The sequence below is a fragment of the Amblyomma americanum genome, chromosome 4 (genome assembly GCF_052857255.1).
Source record: "Amblyomma americanum isolate KBUSLIRL-KWMA chromosome 4, ASM5285725v1, whole genome shotgun sequence".
Classification (NCBI taxonomy): Eukaryota; Metazoa; Arthropoda; class Arachnida; order Ixodida; family Ixodidae; genus Amblyomma; species Amblyomma americanum.
The window spans coordinates 33119875-33146503 of NC_135500.1; the positions used below are offsets into that span (position 1 = coordinate 33119875).

Below are 26629 nucleotides of genomic sequence, written 5' to 3' on the forward strand. Positions count from 1 at the left end.
GGCAGTTGGGCGTCTTAGTGATGTTGCGTACGAAGTTATATCGCGGGACCAATATCCTTAACACGGAGGCGCCTTCCGACCCAGACTATCCACGTGACGCGCATGATACATAACCACGACTGGTTGCAACACGCTGTGTTGCCAGTCTTACCGTACTTTATGCATTGCACTCCCCACAGTGCACTTTGCTTTACCCTCTTGACCTTCTCTTAGTTGCCGGCGTTGGACCGCTGCTTTGATTGAGGGAGAAATGCCGCGAGCAGACGAGGTTGTAAAAGTTTGTACGCGGTTGTTTGCGACTCATACATCTTGTCGGAGGGCAGTCTTCTGTGCTGTCCCTGTGTTACGGGGGCATGTGTTCGTTACAATATTACTCCAGGGTCATTCACTGCGGCACCTCTTTCTTTGTTTTTTTCTTTCACTCCCTCCTTCATCCCCTCCATTACTATTGGTGGCTCAATGGTAAGAGAATGGAGGCGAAAGGCAAAAGGCGGTCGTGTGCTGTGCCATGTCAGTGCATGTTAAATATCCCCAACTGGTCGAAATCATTTCGGTGTCTGAAGAATTAGATAAAACAGCGCTACGGAAGACGAGACAAGAGGAGGACTAACGCCTTATCTTGTCTCGTCTTCCGAAACGCTGTTTTAGCTAGTTCTTCAAAAATGTACCAACCAGCCCGTATTTGCCCTCTTCTGGATTTCAGTGTCGTCCTCTATGGCACATCCTTGTCTCATTTCTTTTACTGGCACCTTCCTTCCCTCCCTTACGGCGTGGAGGAGCTGTCTATCGAGATATGAGACAGCTACTGTGCCATTTATTTCCGCAAAACCAACTGGTGGTTAGCGTGCTCGACTACTGAGCCGGAAGACCTAGTTAAATCTCGGCCGAGCACACAAGAGGTGCTCTTGTGCTGTGACATGTACAGCCACTGGAAGCTTCCAGTGACTCTAGTGCAATGTCTCTGTACGTTAAAGATTACTATGTGGTCTAAATTAATCTGTAGCATTCCACTACGGCACCTCTTGTATCCCTTCCTCCTTCTTCATTTCCCTCATGGCGCATTTGTGGTGTCCTCTGAGAAGTGAAACAGTTACTGCGGCTTTTCCTTTTCTCAAAATCAGTTTTCAATTTTTTGTAGTGGTTTGAGGAAAGCGGCAGGCGAAGAGAAGAAACGGATTTGGACAGAATCAAATCCCAGACACAGTGGCCGCGTTTCGATGGAGGCGAAACGTAAAGGCGGACATGTTGAGACCGAGCGGTCAGCGGTGGCTTATGGTGAATTCCAATCGCAGGCCCGGAGCGGTCTGCACGCTCTGTGACAGAGCGCCTGAATCCGGCGCAAAGCGCGCGACCTGAAATTGCGATTGGAGTACACTTGCTCTGACCAGAGCATGTAGGTGGCACTCGCGAACTTCTGGAGGAAGTACCCGCCATTCCTTGCGCTTGCCCGCGCTTTTCGCGCGATTCACTTTTGAGTCCATAGCGGCGGGCGAAGCTGATCGTCTGCTACGGAGCGCGGAGAGGAGCCGGCGCGGCGGACGCGACAAGCCGTCGGAAATGGAGGACGTCGCTAGCGCCGCTGAAAAAGAACGTCACGAAAACTTCCGGTCGACTCCGCCGATTTCGGCGGAGCAGTCCCGACTGCTCTACGGAGCAATCTCGGCTTGAAAACCGCTCAATGTCTACGATTGGAAGACGCGATCCGTGGCTCAGATGTGCGTTTGGAATACAGCTGCTCCGAAAAGAGCAGAAAACGTTGCTGCCGAAGTGCTCCAACTCTGCGATTGGAAGTCACCATTAGTGGTCGGAGCATCCGCCTCGTATAGTGAGGTGCTGCGTTCTATCCCCAGTGCCGGATACTACTGGTTTCTAATGGGCACCTTGTCGAGTGGCGCCAGCCTAGCCGTGCTGTTCGAGGAGCTATCGGGCAGTAAACGGGATGTAAGAAGACAGATGAGACATATACAGTGCTCAAGGATAGGCTCGTAGTATGCTATTGCAGTTTGCCAGAGGTAAAAACTAGGTGCAGAATTCCTGATCAATAAGGGTATAGTTAACAGCATTGCCAGTTTTATCGCCATAGAAATGATGGGCGTTATTAGCATTATCATCGTCAACTACGTCTACTGCAGGACAAGGGACTCCTTGATATCCCTCCAATCAACATTGTTATGTGCGCTGCGGCCTCCTTATCCCCGAAAACCAACTAACCTCAACGGCCCATGTGTACTCTCCCCCTGCTGCGCTTGCCCTCTCTTGGAATTCACTCCGCTGTTAACTTGCCTCCGCACTCCATGCCCGGCCCATACCCATTTCTTCTTGGTTTCTAACAGGATGTCATGAATTAACGTTTGCTCCCTTGCCCACTCTGCTCTCGGCCGGTCTGTTTACGTTAAACCCATCCTTTTCCTTTCCATAGGTCGCTGTACTAACCTCAATTTCAGTTCAAGGCTTTTCGTTATCCTCCACGCTTCTGTTCTAAAGTTTAGTACAGGTAAGATAGAGCTGTTATGCATTTTACCCTTGAGGGATGCCGGTAAACTGCTATTTATCGCTTGATAGTACCTGTCAAATGCAATCCACCCCATTTTTATTCGCCTATAGTTCTTTAGCTCTTGTGGCCCGGATATACGCTCACTGTTTCCCCTAAGTAGATGTATTGCCGTACCACTTCCAATGCTTTGCAGAGACGGTCGAAAATTACTTAAGATTTGATAGCATTTCAGGTTTTTCACGGAGCAATGCTGAACTATTTAATCGTTTTTTGCCCAAATTTGCAACCATTAAAAAAACCTCTTCATATAAACTGATTAGCAGCAGAAATACTCAAAATAACTTCTAAAAAATACAGGCTGTCAGAAATTCTTAAGGACGCGTCACCCAGACAGGTTCGCTGTCTTTAAAGCACGCCATAAAAGAGTAAACGCTGTTCTGAGAACGTCTGGCATACTTATTACATCAATATGTTCGATGAAGTCAGTGATCATGCAATCAAAAGTATGGGCTAAACTGAACACGCTTTTGAATCGCACATCACAAGATGCGCTTTAAACGTTACCAACTGGTGTCGTCATGTGTGCTGGAAAGGTCCTATCAGATAAATTCAATAATTATTTCGCTACGTTACAACTGCAGAGTGTGCGCATGACCCTGCAGCAATTGAAAACATTCTTAGCTCCGATATTAATAGTATTTTCGATGCTTCTTGAGTTGAAGAAGTATTAGCAGTACTTAAACATTTAAAAAGTAAGAATCAAGATGAGTATGGTTTAAACCTGCCTCCCGTTCTTTACGTATTGGACGGAAAATGCCCTTTGGTATCATATATTTATTACCTCGCTTAGTTCAGGAATTTTTCCGACAGCAATGCAGAAAGCTGAAGTGACCGTGATTTATGAAATGGTCCTAGAATTACCGTCACCAATTATAGCAAAGCCAACAATGTGTTGCACAAGCTACATGCATGGTTCCGAAGAAATATGCTTTCATTATCAACGCGGAAAAAACTAGATCTGTAATATTTACAGCAAAAAATGTGAAATATATCCTTGATGAGGGCATAACTCAGGGTGTAAAAATAACAGATGTAGTAAAAACACTTGGTGTAAAAACAGTTAGCTCGAGTGCTTGGCATCCTTCAGAATTGCCAATGGACATTACCGACCGGACTCAAGCTTCAGGTTTGCCAATTATTACGTTTATTTGAGCGAGTTCGTTAACTTCTTCAAAGGCACGTACTTAAGTTCTCGATGGTATAAATGTAGCTGATTTCAAAAGAATAAAACAGTTGGCAGTTGCGCTCTGTACGTGTCTAATGTGTTACTTCGTTTGTGCCCGTCTTCTTTGTGGAAGTACGTACCTTCGAAGAAATGATTTACCGAGCTCTGTTTTCCTTGCCACGGTGGTTCAGTGCTTATGGTGCTCGGCTGCTGACCGGAAAGACGCGGGTCGATCCCAGCCACGGCGGTCGCATTTCCGTGGAGGCCAAATGCTAGAGACCCGTGTACGGCGTGATGTCAGCGCGCGGTGAAGAAGCCCAGGTGGTCGAAATTATCCGGAGCCCTCCACTGCGGAATCCCTCATAGCTTTATTCGCTTTAATACATTAATCCCCACAAAGTACCAACTCTATTTCAAACTAGTTCGGGTCAGTACGACAACTTCGAATAAATACAAACTTCTGATATTGCAGAAAGGCGCTGTAACTATAAAAGAGCTATAACTGTTATCCAAATAAGATCACAATGGAGTCATTTATTTTTCAGTTATCAAACCATGAGAGTTACCGACATGTATGAGCACCTTTTTCTAACTTTATATAAGTCCGAGTTACACCTTAACAGCTATACCTATAAGGTACACCTTCTTTTGGACATTGCCAAATTGGTAACAAACAAAGCACCGGACATGCAGACAATTTGCGATGTCGTTTTATTGGAGCCAGAGGCTCCACCTCGCACGCCGGCCCGAGGTGTCTTTCTTTGAGGTTGGCTGGCCAGCATAACGAATGGTGGCCACACACAGCTCGAAACGTGAGGCCACAGAGATGAGGCCCGAACTTGCTGATCGTCCAGAGTGCCGCAAGGCATCCTTTCTCTGTGGTCGAGGAATTTGCCTCTGCCTTCGAGAGAGAGCGGCTAGTGCATGCTATAACTTTCTCATTGCCGTCTTGCCACTGAACGAGAATAGTACCGAGGCCAACATTACTGGTATCGGTATCAATATCAGTGGCAGCTTGTTCATCGAAGTAGGCAAGTATCGGGACAGAGTGTATCCACCTGCTAGCTCGTTGAAGACGACCTCTTGATCCTCTAGCCATTGAAAAGGAACAGTTACTCTGGTAAGTAGTGTAAGGGGTCGGCAACTGTTGAAAAGTTTTAGACGAGACGCCTGTAGTAGGCACAGAGGGCCAAAACATTCGATCGGACTTTTCTCGGTCGCGCGCGGGAACTTTGTCACAGCAGCGGTGTTCTAAGTGTCCGGACGAACTCCCTCAGCATTGATCAGGTGACCAAGGAAACGGAGCTCCTGGAAACCGAAGTAGCATTTCTGTGGTTTTATCGCAAACTGGGCGGAACGGAGCCCCTGTAGCACCATTCGCAGCCCGTTGAGATGTTCCTCGAAGCTAAAAGCGAAATTCACGACATCGTCAGGTACCCTGGGCATGTCTACCATTTCAGTTCAGAGAGAACGGTGTCCATCATGCGTTGGAATGCTGCTGGCGAAGAACAGAGACCGAAGGGCAGTGCTTTGAATTATTAAACGCCGTCAGGGGTGACGAATGCTGTCTTCTCTCTCTCCCCTTCGTCCGCTTCTACTTGCCAGTAGGCATTCTTAAGGACGAGTACGAAGAAATATTAGCATTACGCAGTTGATCCAAGGCCTCATCGATACGTGGAAGTGAGTGTACGCCGTGTTTCGTGACGCGATTTAACTTCCGATGATCGACGCACAATTGCAAGGTGTCTTTCTACAGGCGAAGCCTAGGGGTTGATGAACGGTTGGACCACGTCATCGGTAAGCATTTCTTGCACTTGGCTCCAAATAACATCTCCTTCCATCAGCGACACTCGGTATGGGTGTTGGGATGTTGGACTTACTTCTTCGATGACGATAATGCGGTTTTTTACTACTGGGGTGCGCCCTACCTTTAATGACGTGGTAAAGCAGCAGGCGAAATCCTGAAGAAGCTCTAACAGGCACTGTGTTTGATCCGCCGACAAGCCGAGACTGATGTCCACGGTAGATTCAAAGCTGGCTTTATCGCGTCCTGCTGGCGTTCGCGACTCCAGAGCACATATTTTAGCGGGCTCAACATAATGTGTAACATATGGCTCTTCCTTTCGCAATGTGTTGAAACTCAGTCCCGAAATTGGTAAGCAAGAGTGTTGCACAGCGATCCTGTAAACGAACATGCCCTCTTGAAGCACATATCCCTTTCTTTAGTAGAAAGCTTAAATTTCTTTCCGCCATAAAGTCGCGGTTACTGGGTGAATCGCTTTGCACTGGGACCATCATGATGCACCGCGGCGGCACCGTCACGTCGTCAGCAGCAATACGCAAGGCCGGCATTTAGAGTCGTCTGGGTTGGCTCTCGCAATGACATGGGTAGGCGAAAACATCACACGCGGTTCTTCTAAATTGATAACTGCACCGTTAGTTTGCAGGAAGTCCAAGCCGAGTATGACGTCGTGCGAACAATAGAGGAGGACAACAAAGTCACAAACGCAGACGAATCCATGGGTTTCAACCCTCGCAGTACACCGGCCAGCATGGGTAATTAGGTGCTCGCAGCCATGCGAAGTGGAGGCCCAGTCCACGTGGCTTAAACATTCTCGAGTTTCTTTGCCAGCTCACTGCTCATGACAACATAGTCGGCTCCCTTATCGGTAAAGCAGCTGAATGGGCTAGTTGGTTTTGCATCTTAGTAGGCCTTATCGCGTAGGCCTTATCGCGTAGGCCGCGTTGGCCTTATCGGCCTACGCGGTAAATGCGAAATCGTCGAGAGTCCGAAGCTGCGTGTCCGTTGTTATTACCATGTGTCCTCGTTCAATAGCCGTCATCTGGCCGTAAGCGCGATGCAAGATGTTGGACTGTTCGATCGTAAGCAGCCTCACCTCCGCAAGCCGCTGGTTCTAGCTATCCCGATGGGGGCTCGGCGAGCGGCGAGAACGGCTTGTCGAGGGAGGGGGGCTCGGCGAACGATAGCGGGTAGAGGTAGGTGAGCGAGGCTCGGGACGAGGAAGTTCACAGTAGCTCTGGCACGCCGACAGTAATCCTTGATATCGTGGGGTCGTTCACAATTGCATAGGCACGGGGTCCTCGGATGAAAACCATGAAGTCCAGCTCGGAGATAAGGACACACACGCAACCTTGCCTCGCCGCAGTGGTAACAGCCGCCACACGTCAGACTTCCGGAGTCTTGCTTCAGCCAGAAGATGGACACGGGGTAGGCGGGGGGGGGGGGGGGGGGGATGCCTGCATCAGTTCGTCACGAATAACATCCCTAACAACGGAAAATGCGGCGACGGTGGCAGTTGAGAGAGATGCATTTTGCGCAGCTCTTCACAACATACCGGACGAGCTCTCTCAGGGCGTCCACGGAGCGGCTGGAGCCTGACGCAAACACGACTGGTGACACGGTGTTCACGTCGCCGTTGTAGTTGCAAGCTCGTCGTAGCGCGGCGTTTTCGACAGGGGTGGGCTCCGCTAGAAATTCTGAATTTGGGTCAGGTGGGTTGCGCACAAGCCCAGCGCGCAGTTCTTGCTTGATGCGACGCATCAGCTGGCACACTTTATAGTCCTTGGACATGTTCATATCCGCCACTTTGAACAGGCGGGACATGTCTTAGTACACTGCGACGCTCTCATTTGGTCGCTGGTTTCTAGACTGCAGCGCAGACTCGGCTCGTTCCCGACGGTCATTGTTGGCATAGGCCGCCAGCAGCTGGCTACGGAACCACCCCCAGGAAGGTGACGAAAGTAGAAGGCGCCGACCAAAAGAAAAGATGGGATGACGTTTCGACTCCCCCACGGGAGCCTAGTTCACAGTGCGGCATAACGTAGCTTCGTCTTTTATTCATACACGGCGCATTAGCGAACCCAGGCACCTGGCGTAGATTAGAGGCAAGTTTCTGTCATTTCGATTAAGCGTGTCCGCTGTCCACCGAATAATTAGCGATTCCAGATAGAGCCGTGACTTCTGTCCCTTTCTCTTTATGTTTATGTTGTGTGCGGCGGACACCGAGTGCTCGGCAAGCGCATTTTTATCTGCGCGACGGTTTCTGACGTCCCTCTGGTGATCACGTATTCTTCGCTCAGTCACCTGACTCGCCGATATACACAGACGGGCAGTCCGCAAGTTGTATCGAATGCACGACACCTGAGAACTTTTCCTTCTTCAGCTTGTCTTTGACGTGCACAAGCTGAATCCTCAGTTTCCGAGCTGGCACATGCGCGGTCTTAACTTTGTAGTACCGTAATATGCTCGCCAAAGCTTCGCTGATGACAGGAACATAGGGAATCGCGGCTCATTTCTGGGTAGCGGGATTAGGTTGCAGCCTGGGACGTTCCGTCTGGCGCTGTAGAGAGCCCATGACGTGTACAGGATAGCCACAGCTGGAAAAGCCACGCCGTACGCGCACATCTTCAGCAATCCGGTATTCTCCTCTGGAACAGATTTCATTTCGTCGGAGGAGCGATGACAGCACAGAGCGTTTCTTGCAATGAGGGTGAACGGACTTAAAATGGAGGTACCGGCCGGTGTGCGTGGGTTTTCTGTAAACGGTGAAATTTAGACGTGAAGACTGTCTGGAAACGAGTATATCTAAAAACGGGAGGCGGCCGTCGATTTCCTCTTCAACGGTGAACTGTATGCTAGGCTCCAAACTGTCGAGGAGAATAGTAAAGTCATGTAATGCTTCTTTCTTCAGGATGCAAAAGCAGTCGTCAACGTACCTCAGGAACACTTTTGGGGCAGGCGTGAAGGACGCAAAAGCACGGCCTTCGATTTCCTCCATGGCCAAGTTAGAGACTATCACGGAAATCGATGCACCCATGGCGGCTCCGTGGATCTGCCTGAACGGCGCATCCTGAAAAGTGAAGTACTACGTGTTTGACAGGCAGATTCTCAGAAGGCGGGTCAGTTCATGCACATCTATCGGAGTTCTTTCTGGCAGTTATGGGTGTGATTCAAGGGCGGCGGTGCATACTTCTACGGCAAGGTCATTCGGCACACTTGTGAAGAGTGTCTTTACGTGGAAAGAAACATTATTTCTCTAGCGTTGATTTTAAGGTTTTGAAAGTGTTCGATGAAGTGCTGGGTATTGCGCAAGTGTGTAGGGCTCTTGCCGACGAGAGGAGAGATTACTCTGTGCTGAAACTTTGACAGATTCTGAAGCGGCGAGCGCGTAAAATCCACTACAGGACGCAGAGAGTCGTCCGGCTTGTGAATCTTTGGTAGGCCGTAGATCGCCGGGGCTGAACCATTGTGGCACAACAGTTAGAAATACAGGTACCTGTGCTGTGGGGGCACTACTCGAAAGATGTCGGCCGGCAATTTCTGTAGTTCTCTCTGCACCTTGACCGTTGGATCACGAACGAGACGAGCGTAAGTGAGACCGCCTTCCAAGAGGGCCAGCAATTTCTTTTTGTAATCGCACTTATCTAAAAGTAAAGTGGCATTCTCCTTGTCGGCCGTAAGTATCACAATTTCTGCGTTGGTGCGCAGGCTTGTAATAGCTTCTTTTTCTTGGCGCGTAAGGGGACAGACTGAAGAATGCAAACGAAGCTTGGAAAGGACGCTCACCACGCGTGTGTGGGCTTCGTCTCGGCGCGACGGGTCAACCTGGTTCAAAGCATTTTCTGCAGCACATATAACCTTCTTGGTGTCGGGAGTGGAGCCAGCGTTGAAATTCAGGCCAAGGCTCAAGACAGACACCTCCGTCCTGTTCGGCTGGTAGGACAAAAGGTTGGTTTAAGGGGGTTTAACTTCCTAAATCGACTCGGGCTATGAGAGGCGCCGTAGTGAAGGGCTCTGGAAATTTCGACCGCCTGGGGTTCTTTAACAGGACGAAAGGTTCCGCACAAACGATTTCGGGGCCTCCGAAGAGCTGTCTCCTCGGCTCCGCCTCAGCCTCTCCAACTGGTTTTCGTGAGCCAGCTTAGCTTTTCGCGTCCGAAGGCCAGCTTGGAAATTCGCATGCAGTTGTATGCTAGGGAATTCATCCGGGCAGTTGAATTATAACCGCCATCTTGCAAAAAACACATCGTTTCCCAGCTTTCTGATTTTGTATTTGCATTCTAGGATCCTAGCCTGTAGAAGCTGTCGTTCCGCTTTTGAGACTACACTCAACTCAAAGCTTGTGCAAACCGGCCGATGCAGTAGTAAGGAACGGGGAATCAAACCTTGGGCTTTGCAGGCGAGGTTAAACTGAAGGTGCCCCTTGAATGCAGCGATCCGGGTTGTGAACGAAACGTAGCGTCGTGTCTCAGTGATGATGGGTTGGCCATACGCCTGGCGAATATCCTTGAAGTCTTCAGTCTGACCGAAACCCGTCTGGTCATGATGGTACATGCCGAAAGTAGAAGGCGCCGACCAAAAGAAAAGATTGGATGACGTTTCGGCTCCCCCACGGGAGCTTTGTTCACGGTGAGGCATAGCGTAACTTTGTCGTTTATTTATACACGGCGCATTAGCGAACCTAGGCCCCTGGCGTAGATTGGGAGCAAGTTTCCGTCATTTAGATTATGCGTGTGCGCTGTCGTCTGAATAATTAGCGATTCCAGATAGAGCCATGACTTCCTGTCCCTTTCTTTTGCGATCACACGTGCCTCTGCCCAGTTTATGTTGTGTGCGACGGACACCGAGTGCTCGGCAATCGCGTTTTGATCTGCGCGCCGTTGGAAATCGCGTTTTGATCTGCGCGCCGTCGGCAAGCGCGTTTTGATCTGCGCGCCGATTTCTGACTTCACTCTGGCGATCACGCATTCTTGGCTCAAAATCACCCGAGTCGCCGATATACACAGACGGGCAGTCCGCACATGGTATCGAATACACGACACCAGGGAACTGGGAGATATAATCGTTTCCAGGCAGTCCTCACGTCTAAATTTCACCATTTACAGAAAACACACGCACACCGGCCGGTACCTCAATTTCAAGCCGGTACCACCTGATTGCCAGAAACGTTCTGTGGTGACATCGCTCCTCCGACGAAAAGAAATCTGTTTCAGATGAGAAGACTGGATTGCTGAAGACGCGCGTACGGCGTGACTTGTCCACCTGTGGCTATCCTGTACACGTTATTACTCTGTACAGCGCCAAATGGAACGTCCCAGGCTGCAAGCTAATCCCGCTACCCAGAAACAAGCCGCGATTCTCTATGTTCCTGGCATCAGCGAACCTTTGGCGCGCATATTACGGTCCTACAAAGTTAAGACCGCGCATGTGCCAGCTCGGAAACTGAGGAGTCAGCTTGTGCACGTCAAAGACAAGCTGAAGAAGGAAAAGTTCTCAGGTGTCGTGCATTCGATACAACGTGCGGACTGCCCGTCTGTGTATATCGGCGAGTCGGGTGACTGAGCGAAGAATACGTGATCACTAGAGTGATGTCAGAAACCGGCGCGCAGATCAAAATGTGCTTGCCGAGCACTCGGTGTCCGCCGCACACAACATAAACTGGGCAGAGGTACATGTTATCGCAAGAGAAAGGGACAGGAAGACACGGCTCTATCTGGAATCGCTGAATATTCAGACGACAGCGCACACACTTAATCGAAATGACGGAAACTTGCCCCCAATCTACGCCAGGTGCCAGGGTTCGTTCATAAGCCGTGTATAAATAAACGATGAAGCTACGTTATGCCTCATTGTGAACAAGGCTCCCGTGGGGGAGCAGAAACGTCATCCTATCTTTTCTTTTGGTCGGGGCCTTCTGCTTTCGTCATGTACCATCTCGACGAGACGGGTTCCCGTCAGACTCTAGACTTCCCCCCGGAAGGTAGCTTTGCCACTTGGTTCTGATACTACGTCCGCGCCGAGCCGTCGAGAGCGAAGCAACATTGCGAAGCTCTGACTCTGCATCCCAGCCGTTGTACCTGGTGACGCGTGCGAATTCGTCAAGCCAGTCCTTCGCGTCCTCGAACACCTCGCCATGGAAGGTCAGTGGCAATCACGGCTGGAGGACCAGGAATTGAGCAGGTGAGGTTCCGCCACTAGCCGTGCACTTGCCGCCTCTGACCTGTGCATAGCGGCTGAAACTCTGGTCCTAGGGGATAAGGGCTCGAACTCAGGTGACTGACCTTGTAGTCGGCGGCTCGCAGTGCGATGGACCAGAGTCCACGTGTTCATAAATGGCCTTCGGGGGGCACGTAGGGATAAGAATCCACCCTGCACCACCGTCATGTGTAACGAACACCTGCCAGAGTAGCATTGGTACAGCCTAGAATACTGCGCTCCGACAAGGTGCCTGAATCACGCACAGCCCCACACACTGTCCTCGTCGTCTGCTCATCCATCAGCATGCAGCAATATGCTTGCATCGCCTACCTACAGTACTAGTAAATACTTCTATTAAAACAGAGGCGTTTGGGGCACGCAGGCCCCAGGGCTCCCTCAAGGCCCCACTGCGCTAAAACGTTCATGTTCGTACTGTACATGACGTTGGCTGCCCGGTCCGAAGCTGTCTTCTGCCGGACCGGGTCCTCAGAGCGTAGCAGGGTCTCCCACTTCTCACAGCTCGTGAGGTGCTCTAGGCCCAGATGAGGAAGATCCGCCAAGCATTGAAATAGAATGTGGGTGAGAGTGGCGATGGGGTGGTTGCAGAGGGTTCAAGAGGGGTTGGTTAGGGCGTTGTAGCAGCAAAACCCAGTGTAAAGGGATGTGAGGGTTCGCGTCTGGAGGCGGCGCCTACTGAAAGAGGGCAAATAGAGTCAAGAGGAAAACTGGTTATTATAAAAGATAAGCTGCAGTAATTAGCAGTACATGCCTCGCCCACAGTGAGCACTGCAACTGCGCCATGATGGAAGGAATGAAGGGACGCGGTCAAAGTAGGAAGAAAAAATTGAGGGGCGTTCAATTCGATTGACGTAGAGTGAACACGATGGTGGCGAAAATGTTTAATGAAATTGTTTAGGAGGCTGTAGCGGCGGCTGGAGCTCTTAGTCCGGAACCAAATTGGCGTAGGCTGCTGTCCGGGCACTTTCGATGAGTTCTTTTTTACTCGTTTCGTCCGAGCTGGTCAGAGCTGCCTCCCACCCCTCCTGTGTTGGGTGGTTCTTAATAGTGACTGCCTGATTTTGTTGGCAAGCCCATACCATATGGTACAGGTCTGCCTTCTCCCCACAGAATTTGCATTGTGAGTCAAATGAGTCCGGATCTATTGCGTGTAGTCTTCGTGGGTTGTTGTAAGAGTTGGTCTGTAGCTTCCGGAGGTGCACTTCCTGCCCTTTCTCTTAGGCGACGGAGGGTAGACCTGACGGGATAATCGTAAGTGCTGAAGTATGTCAGTGTAAGATAGTAGTGGGGTAAGAGGTTCCACGACATCCTTGTTGGGCGCCCGGGGGAGAAATGCTCCGGCTGAGGCATGTGCGCTCTCATTCCCTGGAATGCCCTGATGACCTGATACCCATATTAAGTGTTTATGTGTGGCTTTGTAGCCACGGGTTTACCTATCTTGCAGGATTTTACATGCTAGCAGCGCGATCTTGCCCCTGAGATAATTGCAGCTAGAGCAATCGCCACTTCTTCAGCAACTAGTTTGTCATGGGTAGCCAGTACTAGTCCGTCCATTGCTTTATTTTGGTGCAGTACACCGAAGGCCGTAATTCCCTGCTCGAGGCCAGGAGCATCGACATAGAACACGCCCTCGCGCCCCCCGTACTGCCTTTTCATAGCTTCGACTCGTGCTTGTCGTCTTGACTGGTGAAAATCGGGGTGCAAATTCCTGGGTAGTGGAGCTGCCTTGAATGGTCCTCTCTATAAGGCTGGGATGTCGTTTTTGGTGTCTAGCTGTCGGGGACAATTGATGTTTATATCACTGAGGACTTGTCGGACAGTGCGAGTAGTGGAGAGCCGTACCAGCTGTGCTGTGAGGTGTGCCTCTATCAGCTCGTCTATCGTATTGTGGACGCCCAGTAGTAAGAGGCGGTCCGTCGATGTCGCAAGATGGAGGCACAGAGCCTTCTTGTAGGCTGTTCTGATTATGACGTCGATGTTCTTGATGTCAAGCTTCTTGAGGTGGAGGTAGGGTTCTGCGTAGACGACGCGGCTTACGACGAAAGCTAGCACCAGTCGCAGATATACATCTTCTCGCATCCCTGATATCCGAGTCATTATCCTGGCGATCTCCTGGCGACTTGCTTGCTCACGAGCCAGAGTTTCTGGAGGGAGAGGAGGTTGTTACCGTTGTTATTTATGTACAGACCCAATCTCTTGAGGGTCTGAACTTCCTTGATGGGTGGGTTGTCATTGTGGATGTCGATGGTGCCTTGATTCTGTAAGTATGCGCACTGTCATGTTAACACGTGCCCTTAGAGTACGAAGTGCGCATGCTCATGCTTGTACCTCTCCTTATATAAGCAGCCCCTTGTCTGATAATAAACACACTTTGTTCCCTGCCTGCCGACCGTTCACATGGTGTCAAAAGTGGGACGGCGACGCGTTTCGCAAGCCGCGTTCACCGCTGCTCGTCCCCGCCCCTTCGTCCAGCTGCACCCCTAGTGCACTCCAGAGAAAGAAGTATGGCGTCGACGGTTCTTCCACCGCCAAATACACTGGAAAGTACGGGTGACGCTTACCAGAACTGGATCACCTGGAAAAGTGAGTTTACTCTGTTTTCTATGGCGACCGGACTAAGGAAGCAGCCTAAAGAAGTTCAGGCAGCAGCACTTCTTGTGACAACTGGTGAAAAAGCAAGGCGGGAGTTCTATACCTTCAAATTCGCAAATTATGACGAAAAGCAAGACCTCGATAAGCTGACTGAAAAATTCGAGGCCCACTACAAACCAGCCAAGAATCTAACGTTCAACGAGTTTCGTTTCGGCTCCCGAGATCGACCTGAGGGCGAATCTTTAAACGAGTGGCTAATTGATATCCGAACTCTTCCTCGCTTGTGCGAATTCGGAGAGCTAGAGGACAGACTACTGCGCAGTCGAATTATTCTAGGAGTTAGAGACAAGGACCTGCAGCAGAAGAGTCTGTCTGAAAACCCGTCGTATGCCAAAACAGTGGAAATATGCCGAGCAAGGGAACAAGCGAAGGAACAATTTAACGAGATCAGGGAGGCAGAAGTAAGCGCTACAGATGAGGCTACCGTGCATGCTGGGAAATTGAAAGTTAGCCTCGGAATTTGCCCAAACTGATGCTTCACGGAACACAGAAAAGCAATGTGCCCTGCGCAAGGGAAGCGCTGTAACAAGTGTGGCGACCGAAACCACTTCGCGCGTGGCTGCCGTCAACCAGAAGCGAGACCGAGGGGCCAAGCATACCGTCAACCAGAAGCGAGACCGGGGGGGCCAAGCATGCAAGATAAAACAGGTCGAAATGGCAGAGGACGACGGCTATTTCCTTTAAACCCTGGGAGTCAATGCAATTGACGGCCACGACCGCTGGTCAGCGACTGTCGAGATCGCAGGTTCCGCCATACGATGCAAAAATTGATACCGGAGCCAACTGTTGCGTCATGCCCGAAGCGACACACAGAAACATAACTACGAAGCCAGCACAAGACTGCTGCTCTACGCTACGGTCGTTTTTCGGGCACATAGAAAAAGCGACAAAGAAGATTGAGCTTCAGGTCGCCAGTGCAGCGCAGTCTACCACGGCGCTATTCTTTATCGTGAAACAAGCAGTTCCTGTTACATTGAGCGGCAAGGTTGCTGAACGCTTAGGGTTGATAGGCGGCATAAACACCGTGGACGCCTTGGAAACTAAGGAAATAGTAGAAAGATTTGGAGATGTTTTTCAGGAGCTGGGATAAATCAAAGACGTAGCCTACCACATGGAGCTGACACCTGAAGCTCGAGGCGTCGTCAAGCCAGCGCGACGAATCGCCATCGCCCTTCAGGAGCGCGTCCGAGCTGAGCTGGACCGGATGGAGCACGACGACGTCGTTGCTAAGGTAACAGAACCGACTTCCTGGTCTAGTCACATCGTTGTGGTAGTAAAGAAAGAAAAAGTACGCATATGCTTGGACCCATCTGACTTAAATAAGGCACTTCTGAGCGAGCACTACCACATGCCGACGTTAGAAGATATCCTACCGCGGCTGCGCGGAGCGAAATTCTTTTCTACTCTGGATGCATCCTCGTGATTCTGGCAGATTAAGTTGTACGAGCCGAGCTCCCGCTTATGCACTATGAGCACGCCGTACGGGCGATAGATTCCAGCGCATGCCGTTCGGCATCGCTTCCGCGCCGGAAATTTTTCAGCGGGTAATGCACCAGGTACTAGAGGGCTTGAGGGGCGTTGCCGTCGTTATGGACGACATATTGGTTTGGGGACGGTCGCGAGAGCAGCACGACAAAAATTTAGTAGCTTTGCTGACCCGGTGTAGACAACACAATATGGAGCTCAATAAGAACAAGTGCAATTTCCTCCAGCCCAGAGTCCGCTACATGGGCCACATTCTGACTCCAGAGGAGCTGTTCCTGGACCACAGCAGAGTCGATGACATCGTGAAAGTTCCGCCACCACAAAACCGTAAGGAACTGCAAGTTTTCCTCGGCATGATAAACTTTGTGGCGCGCTTTGTCCCTAACATATCGACGTTATCAGCGCCGCTTCGCAAGCTGTTGAAAAAGGACGTCGCGCGGGTCTGGACAGACCAGCAAGATAACAGCTTTCGTCAGCTTCGAGCGACCCTCACAAAGGCGGCAGTCCTTGCCTATTTTAACCAAGGAAAACCATTGACCTTGTCAGTAGACGCCAGTCAGCATGGAGCAGGAGCCGTTCTTCTACAGGACGGGCAGCGAGTTGCCTACCCACCCCGTTCGTTAACAGCAGCACAGCAGCGCTACGCGCAGATCGAGAAGGAAATATTGGCAATTGTTCATGGTGGTGGTAGTGGTTTTTTCTTAAAATAATAGTAAAAAGGAACGAAAAGGTTTTTGCTAGCCCCGGCATCTGCCATCGATACTGAAGCACCTGAGCTGGGGCAGCGGAAATAAAGGATAGCAGGCAGAATGGAGAAATGAAATGAAAGAGGTGAGGGGATAGGAAGAGAGGATAGGGGAGAAGTAATATGTACCAACTATTTACACAATAAGAAATGTGTCCAGGTTGTGGGCGTGATTAGTACATTTTAAAAGAATTAAATCACGCACGCGCACAGCACTATGTTGGCTACAACTGGAGTGGGGCGTCCAGTTATTAATCGCAAGGTAGGACTCGCGGAGCGTCTGGTCACTGCGTGTAACTACCTGACTGAGAACAGACGAGACGTCAAGCCCGTGTGTTCGAGGAATGCACAGAGGCTCACCAAAGTTCGCTCACGAGTGCGCGCACTGCCCTGCGGCCACATTAGCGTCTTGATGGAGTCTGGTAGTATGCCCTGCGCCCTATAGGCCGCGAGCATATCGCGACGAGCATCGGCGAACGCGGCACAGTGAAGGAGCAGATGTTCTAGTGTTTCCACTGCACCGCATCCGTCACACACATCACTCGTCGCGATTCCGTGACGCACCCGTCGTTCCCCGGGCCACACGCAGCCAATGCGCGCGCGGAGGATCATTGCACGTTGTGACCGTGTAAGTGCGAGACAGCCGGCGATACTGTCGATGCGCTCACCTCCTGCGATACGTGGGTCGGGGTGCTACTTTCGGAGATGGTCGTGGATGGCCGCACGCACGTCCTCCAGCGCAAGGGGCAGATCGCTGGCAGGTATTTTGTGTGCAGCGGTCGCGAGGTCGTCAGCTTCTTCGTTGCCAGCGATGCCGCAGCGACCGCGCACCCACTGTGCACGCACGGCACATCCTCTCTGCGCGAGGCGCTCGATGCGCGAGCGAATTTCCCGCACTAGTGGGGTACCGCGGCCGTTAGATTGCAGGCGGCTGAGGGCGGCGCGGGAGTCGCACAGCAGAGCACTCCTGGGCGGCCGAGGGTGAGCAGCAGGTCCAGCCCGAGCCGGATCCCCATCAACTCCGCCGTGGTGGAGGAGCCCAGGAAGGTTGCGTGTTGCTGGCTGTGCAGTCGCAGGGCGGGGATGGTAGCCGCCGCAGCAAGGGAGCAGCTGTCGCGGGCCACTGAGCCGTCGGTGTACACGAGGAGATGGTCCTGGAGCTCCTCGTGTATGACGGCTCTGGCCAGCTGCTGCACAGCACAGAGGGGTGTGCTCCGCTTTCCCGCAATGCCGACGATCTCTCGCTGTACCTCCGAGGCAGCAGGCCAGGGCGCGCAGGAGCCGTAGGGGGGTGGGCCTTGTGTCAATTGCTCATACTCGAGCAGCGCCGCGCCCACTCGTGAGCGCGGGTGCGAGCGCATACGCTGCAGCAGCGAGCCGCCGTCCGGTGCTCGGTGAAGCCGGTCGATGTGATTGTGCCCTGCGCGCTGCTTGGAGCTCAAGTGGCCACGCTCCTGCCTCGGCCAACGTTGCGGCGCACTGAGAATTTTTGGGCAGGCCTAGGCACACGCGCAGGGACTTATACGGTGCTGGAGCTCGAGTTTTTTCCATCACGGCTTGCGCACCGTGACGAGCGGCAGCGCATAGAGCACCGCCCCCAAAGCTGCGGCATTGTATAGACGCAGCGCGGCTTGCTGGTAGATGCCCTGGCCTCGAGCGGTGAGCTTGTTCATGGTTGCACAAAATTTCATGATTACATCTTCGGGCAGTCAGAGGTTACCGTCGAGTCGGATCACAGGCCTCTGGAATCTATATTCAAAAAGCCACTTTGTGAATGCCCGCTACGATTGCAGCGCATGAGGCTTGTTTTGCAAACATTCCCAATCAAGGTTACGTTCAAACCAGGAAAGTTGTTTCTAGCTGATGCGCTTTCTCGCCTCCCGAGTGCTACGGAACTGACGAGACAGAACAATTTCAAGTAAGCGTTATTTCTTCGCTTCCTGTGTCAGATTAGCAGCTCGAGAGTAATCGGCACGAAACTAACAAAGACGCTAGTATGGCTGAACTGCGCCGTTACTCGAGCACAGAATGGCCGGAAACGAAGAACCATGTGCCGCATGCCCTGCGTTAACACTGGTGTTATCGCAATGAGCTGCACGTTGAGGAAGGCCTGCTACTCAGAATGAAAAAAGTCATTACTCCTGCCAAGCGACCGTAAATTCTGCGCTAGCTACACGCCGCACATGGAGGCGAAGAAAATATGAAGATGAGAGCCAGAGAACTAATGTTCTGGCCCGGCATGAACGCAGACATCTCAGCTCTAGCTAAGCCATGTGTACCGTGCGAAAAGTACAAGCGCAGGAACACTAGACTGCCTATGCTGAGCCACGAGATACCAGGCCTGCCATGGCAAGTAGTCGGGCTTGATATTTTCCACCACGATGACCAGTCCTACCTAATCCTCGTAGATTTCGACTCGTTTTTTTCGAGGTTCAAAAGCTACGTAAGACAACAGCGACAGCGATAAACGATGCGTGCATGCTCGTCTTCGCGACTCATGAAATCCCGGCAAAGCTGTGCAGTGATAACAGACCACCTTTCAACAGCGCGTGCTTACGCTCTTTTGCTGCGCAGCTCGGAATTGACCATGTAACTTCAAGCCCGTACTATCCTCGTGGTAACGGCATGGCAGACGTGCAGTGCAGGAGGCGAAAAAACTGATAACGAAGTGTCCTTTCGCAACCCTCGAATTTTACAGCGCCCTGCTTGAGTGGCGAAACATGCCAAGGAACGAGCAACTAAAGTCGCCCATTCAAAGGTTGATGGGCCGCCAAACAAGGACGCAGTTGCCGGTTCTCCCCCAGCACCTCGAGCCGCAGACTACATGTGCCACCGCAATCCGTTCGCAATCGCCTCCAGGAAATGAGAGAAGCGGCGGATCTTATAGAACCGGACGGCCAAGCGTCTACCACATCTTCGCAGCGGGTCTCCAGTATCCGTGTACGACACAAAACGCAGAACCTGGTCGCCAGCTGTGGTTGTAGGCCCTGCAGGCACACCTCGGTCGTACACCCTACTTACAGACAGCGGGCAAGAGCTGCGGCACACCAGGGAGCATCTCAGTTCCAAAGAAATGCAACCTATGTCGGACCCTGAAGGGACAGTTTCTGCGGAGTCGGTATCCCAGCCTGACCACATGGCGGAGCTACAACCTGAGGCCATCCTTCGTAGAAGTGACCGTCTGCGTAGACCGCCACAACGTTAACCTCTGCGAGAGAGACCACAGCATTAGGTCCCTGACATGAATTCGTAAAATCCCCCCCCCTTTTTTTTTCTCTTCGAAAAGAAGGAAGATGTAAGTATGCGCACTGTCATGTTAACACGTGCCCTTACGGTACGAAGTGCGCATGCTCATGCTTGTACATTTCCTTATATAAGCAGCCCCTTGTCTGATAATAAACACACTTTGTTCCCTGCCTGCCGACCGTTCACAGATTCTTGTGTTGACAGAAAACGCATTTCAGATTTTTCGGGAGAACACGTTAGTCCACACGCGTGTGCATAATTCTGTACTGTTGCTGTTGTTTGTAGTTGTTCTTCAGTCATTCCCATATTTCCTGTGGTTGTCCAGATGGTTATAGAATCAGTGTGAAGTGCGCGGCGTATGCCCTGTACCCAACTGAGAAGGGGTGGGAGATTTAAGAGTACAATGTTGAAAAGAAGTAGGGATAGTACTGCCCCTTGCGGTCTGCCTCTCGTGCCCATCTTCACTTGCGTTGTTCATTTCGTGCTGGTGCTGATGTTGATGGCTCTGCCCGTAATTAGAAAATCGCAGGTGCACGAGTAGACTCGCTGGTCACAGTTCGTGCTGTGGTTGTTGAGGATCGTGGGGTGCCTGACGTTGTCAAACGCTCCTTTGAGGTCGAGGGTTAGAAGCGCTCGGTTACTGTCTCTGCGTGCGGGATCAATGACATTGTGTTTGAGTTGCAGAAGCACATCATGGGTGGACAAGTGTGCCCTGAATCTATACATCATGTGTGGCTGTAGCTCGTTGTCCTCAAAATAGTTGGAGAGATGCGTGTGTACTGCCTTTTCCATGAGTTCGCCTGCGCACGACGTAAGGGATGTGAGGAAACACGATATCATTCCTTTTTAATAATGTTAATAATAATAATATTATAATAATAATTGGTTTTGGGGGAAAGGAAATGGCGCAGTATCTGTTTTCACTCGCCAATTTGTTCCAATTCTGATTCTAATCGAATACTCGTTCTATTCTGATTGCGATTCTCTTCTTATTCTACTGCTAACCGTCACTGCTTCTCGCAGTGCGGAGACAGAGTAGCTCGCGCAAACCTCATTTTTGCACAGATATTTATTTGGGAAGCTGTCTCTATTGCACACAGAACGGCTGTTGTCTGAGAATTTTCGTCTTGCCCTCTAGCGGCTTTCTGCTCTCCTCATTTTGCCACCACGGGTTGTTTATTAATTCCGGATGTGGTATCTACGCAACAAGAATCAGACTGATAAATCGCGGCACAAAGGGGATCGGTGGCATACGGAGACTTCTGACAGGCGCCGACTCCAGACAGTTTTCGCCTCCAAGGCCTTCTTTATGATGTCGCATTAAAATGGATTTTAAGAAAGGAAAGGCGCATTAACTGTCTCACTTTTCGGTGAACACTTCAACCACTCCGTGAGGAAATGGCCGAAGAGAGTGAAAGAGGAGAGAAAAAAAGTCGGCGTAATAGAAGGCTCCCGATAGATTTCAGCCACGTGGGGTTCTTAAAACTCCTCTACGAGAAGCAAATCATGAGACATGCAAAACGCTAAGGCGCCCGTGTGCTGTGCGATGTCAGTGCACCTTAAAGATCCCCAAGTGGTCGAAATTATTCCGGAGCCCTCCACTACAGCACCTCTTTCTTCCTTTCTTCTTTCACTCCCTCCTTTATCAATTAATCAATCAATCAATTTATTTTTCGCATGGAAAAATACAGCGAAAAAAAGGTGACTGAAGAAAAAGCCGCTTTGTTGCGGCTTGACTAAGCTCCAGTCACCCATCACCCATTAGCAGCGACGAACAATGCTCTTATGTGAAAAAATACACAGCGGAAAGAGAGAGAGAGAAAAAAAAAGAGAGGCATACATCAGAAATACTGGAACTGAAAAACAAAACAAAAAACGGCAAACAGCAAACAAACAAACAAGGCATATTACATTAGAGCAATATGTAGTGGTAGCAGTATACAAAATTTATATGAACAGCTCGGTAATACGTTTAAGGGATAGTTTTTCAATGTCTATTAATCCCTTCTCTTACGGCGCGGTTCAGGTGTCCGCCGATATATGAGACAGATACTGCGCCATTTCCTTTCCCCAAAAGCCTATCATTATTATTACATTATTGCGAAAGCATTACAAGTGCCATTATGGCGTACAGTGTTCCAGGTGGTTACGGTTTCTCGTTGCATATAGTTAACACGTGCTAGTCAAGTTGGAAGCTAGCTTGCGACAGGGATTCGAACTGATGACGTATGCATCTTCAACTGTATGCTTTCCCAGACTTTCGCATAAAACTGTGATTCAAACACCTCGACGTCCCCACGTGGGAGACCTAAGGCCCCGTCGGCGAATGCTCTGCAGGACTTTTAAATAAAGTTGTTACGAACCAACCAACCGGTCGCCGTACAGCGTTCCGGGCGGTTTCATGCAAATACACTCGTAGAAAACAACTTTAATGCAAGTACAAACATTAACGTACGCAATGCACCCAGGGACTGTAACGCTTTCGCATTTCCACATGTAAGTAGTTTTAAGTGTCTCGGCTGCACTTTCCTCCTTTGCGTGAATCCTTACATACACTTCCTTCCCCTGATCAGAATCTCTCCATCGTTAACACCCCCAGCCCCAGAAAAATTTATTTCAACACACTCCTCTCTCCAGACTGATTACTAATGCGATAGCAGCAGATGGCTCATCGACACGAAAACATGGGTGTCGCCCAGAAAGTAGCAGTTATAAAACTCGCGAGCCGGTGTGCCGTCATCAAAGGCAGGAAAAAACTATGCCTTAACCACTAATAGTAAGCACTATGAACTGCCCCGACTACAAAGGAATAAGATAGATTTGATTGCAATATAATCTAAATAGAATCAGGATTCAACTTAAATAGAATTGCAATGGGTTTAGAATATATAGGTTTGCACATTACTCGCACGTCAGTTGCGTAAGTGCCCCCTGTAAATTTCTTTCTGATGCGTTTCGACCCCTCCTGTACAAACTGCCGGCCCCACCCAATATGCCAACCTAGAACACGTACTGCCTATTCCAGTGTTCCATCGCCCTGAAATCCTCCTACTTCCCGCATCCCACACCCGCCTCCTGGGTGGGGTCAGCGCCACTCACCGGCCGACTACACAGGTGTGACATTCCGTGTACTCGCTAAGCGCTTAATTTGTCCCCAAATAAGACTTTCTATTTCTCTTTCTCTCTGTTTTCATACATTCATTTTGCCCCTCAGGGCCAATGGCATTAATAAGCGGTGTGGTGAATAAAAGATACATATCACATTCATATAAAACAACGTACTGTACAAAATACACAAGGTTAGAAAGAACCTGAATATACTATTAGCTAAAGCAGCGCGAAAAAGTTGGTTATCATTAATATACACGATTTCTTTGGGAAGGCGGTTTCATTCCCATGCTGTATGGAGTACAAACGATTGAATAGAAGCTTCTATTGATGAATCAATCCCAACTTTATGAGGACGGTCGATGCGGTTTGATATGCGTTGGAGGTAAAGGATGAGGTTATGGCACAAGTTGGGAAAATAAAGTCAATATATATATATATATATATATATATATATATATATATATATATATATATATATATATATATATATATATATATATTATTTTTATTTTTATTATTATTATCATCATCATCATCATCAGAAAGGCTGAGTCGAAAAATTTTTCTACGCAATGATAACGATGGAAATCGAGACCGGCTATCATGTTAGTTATGCTAGCTGCCCTGTCACATTTCGATAGAATAAAACGAACAGAATTATTTTGAACAAGTTCAAGTGAATTGATTAGTTTCTCGTGACAGGAGGAGGAGAAAACATTTATTGTTGCACTGTATTAAATTGGGAACGGGAAGTGGGAATGGTTGTTGCTCTGGTGGCCGTCCCTATTCCGGGAGCTCATAGGCCGCCGCTGCTGCCCGTGCTCTCTGGACCAGGGCCCGCTGGGCCTCCAGATCCGAGCTGGAGAGGGCCGACTCCCAGCCCTCGCTGACTTATAACGGCTATATGTGTATTGTACCGGCAGGCCCATATAATATGGTATAGGTCAGCATACCGTCCGAAGAATTTGCACCTGCGAGTGGGTGTAGGGTCCACGTGTTTTAGTACGGCGTGATTAAAGAAAGACTCGGTTTGGAATCGTCTGAGGTGGCACTCCTCGGTTCGGTCGAGACCCCTGGCGGGTCCCGGGAGTACCCCGATCCTGCAGAGGCGTACATGGTTTGTAATAGCTGCGTAAGAGATTTGCGGGATTGGCATGACTGCCGCGGCAGAACCGGGGGATTGAGTGGTATACCCGGGGGAAGGAACAGTCGGGCAGCCGCGTGAGCGGCCTCGTTCCCCTCAACCCCCCGCAGTGACCGGGCATCCGTACTATCTGTGTTTTTACTAATCGCCGAATCCGAATTGCTCTCACCTGCCAATAGTATTCTGCGGGCGAGTGCCGCTGTCCTACCCCGCACGTAATTTCGGCAGGCCTGCTGTGAGTCCGACATTATGTACGCTGCGTCGGACTGGGTGGCGGCGGGGAGTGCCATCGCCATTCCTTCTACATTAGCGCGTCGCTATAGTTTTTACCGAGATCCCGTTCACCTGTTTTCACCGTTCACGCAGGACGTGAGAGATATTGGTCTCAAATTTTCTGTTCATCTTTTTACCGGGCTTGGCAATGAACGTCACTACGGATGTTTTCTAGTCGTTCTGTAACTCCCCCAAGTCCCAGCATTCGTTTATGTGGTGCGTAAAGTTTTCTAGAGCAGGATCGTTGAGGTTGGAAAGAAGGCCGATCCTTATCTTGTCTTGAAAAGCAGTAGTTTGAATTAAGATGGGGCCTTCGAAAAATTATGGCGCAAATTACCTAACATGCGGTTAGCATTGTTTCCTTGTCAACATCAGCAGGCTGGTTACGCCCACTGCAGGGCAAATACCTCTCCCATATCTCTCCAATTAACACTGTCCTGAGCCAGCTGCAGCCCCGTAAACTTCTTAATCTCTTCCGCCAAATTATGTTAGCGGCGAGAGGTGCCGCTAGAATCAATGTGAGAGGGAACATGAGAGCGCGCGCTTCACAAATTGCTGGCACGAACAGGCGATGAGAATCGGCGGTAAAGCACATTCAAAGTAGGCATGGCCAGCTGCTCTTTCCCAGCATTCCCCTGGTGCCACGCATTCTCGTCGCCTGTCGGAGGCAGCGCTTTGCGAAGCGCGAAAGCCACGCGCTTTCGTGTTCCCTCTCACATTGTTTCCAGCTGTACGCCAAAATATTTGCAAGACAACACTGATTCAAGGGGACCGTTATTCAAGTAATAGGAAGTGGGTGCATTAGTTACCCTTTAGGCCCACTAAACTTTGCATTTGTTAATGTTGAGGTTCATAAGCTACGTTCCTATAAGCTATGTATATCAAGTTGCTATAGCATTAAGGTCAGATTGTAAAATTGGAGAATCGTTAATATTGCTTCTTTCACGAACAACGACGCAGTCATCTGCGTAGAAGTATATTTTAGACTTTATTACGAAGGGGAGGTCGTTAATATAAATAAGAAACAGAAGCGGACCAAGAACTGTACCCTGTGGTAGGCCAGAACGGTAAATCGGCCAGAACGGTACATCGGTAAAAGAGCCATACCCATTAGCACTAACAAATTCAGAGCGGTTAGTTACAAAACATTCAATCCATTTCAGTAAATTGGGATCTATGTTTAATTGGCTCAATTTGTGAAGTAGTAGTTTATGGCAAACCTTAACAAGCGCTTTGACAAAGTCTAAAAAAATAGTCAGCATTGGATGAGCGATCGAGAATACGGTGTGAATGATATGCGCTGGGTCTCAGAAGGGTATGATTTTTCTGAATTCATGTCGTGCCGGTGGGAAAAAATGAGTTAGGTTCAAGAAATTTAACAAGGTTACAGAATATAATATGCTTGAGCATTTCGTAGCAAGTACTTGTGAGTGAAATGGGGCGGAAATTGAAAGCCGAAGCTTTAATGCCAGTTTTGTAGATAGGAACCACCTTCCCGACTCTCCACTCAAGGGAGTTAATGTGTCAGTTCATTGCTGAAAATGTTTGGTTATAATTATAGAAGTAAAATTTCAGGTGTTGAAGGCTAAGAGAGTTGATAATTTTCGCAGTGTCGAGCACATCTACTGTTATCGAATACATAAAAACAGTTATAAGGCGGTGTGCACTGACATCTCAAAGTTCGCTGGCATCTTGCATTTCGCCTCCATTGTAATGCAGCCGCCGCGGTCGGGATTGAACCCGCATCCTAAGGCTGAGCAACCGAGAACCATGCAGGCAGCCACCGCTGCGTGCTAAATAGGAGACACGAGAGTAGAAAGGGAAGATGAGTGAGAGGCAAAATAATTTATCATCGTCATTGTCATCAGCCTGACAACATCACTACAAAGGCCTCTCCAATACCTCTCAAATCAACCCTCTCCTTTGCCAGCTGCGCACACCTTATCCTCGCAGCCTTCTTAATTTCATCCGCCAACCTAAGTTTCTGTCGTCCCTTCCTACACTTGCCTTCTCTTGGACTTCAATCCGTTACTCTTAAGGAACAGCGGTGGTCTTGCCTTCCCATTACATGTCCTGCCCAAGCCCATTTCTTCCTCTTGATGTCGACTAGGACGTCATTAACACGCGTTTGTTCCCTCATCCACGCTGCCCGCTTCCGGTCTCCTAACGTTACACCTATCATTTTTCTTTCCTTAACTTGAGATGAACCCTTTTGGTTAGCCTCTACGTTTCTGCCC

General features: G+C 49.9%; 1 pseudogene; it reads left to right on the forward strand.

Annotated features, from left to right (window-relative positions):
* The first annotated feature begins 15499 nt into the window (after positions 1–15499).
* On the forward strand, positions 15500–19919 carry LOC144129444 (uncharacterized; annotated as a pseudogene).
* The last annotated feature ends 6710 nt before the right edge of the window (positions 19920–26629 follow it).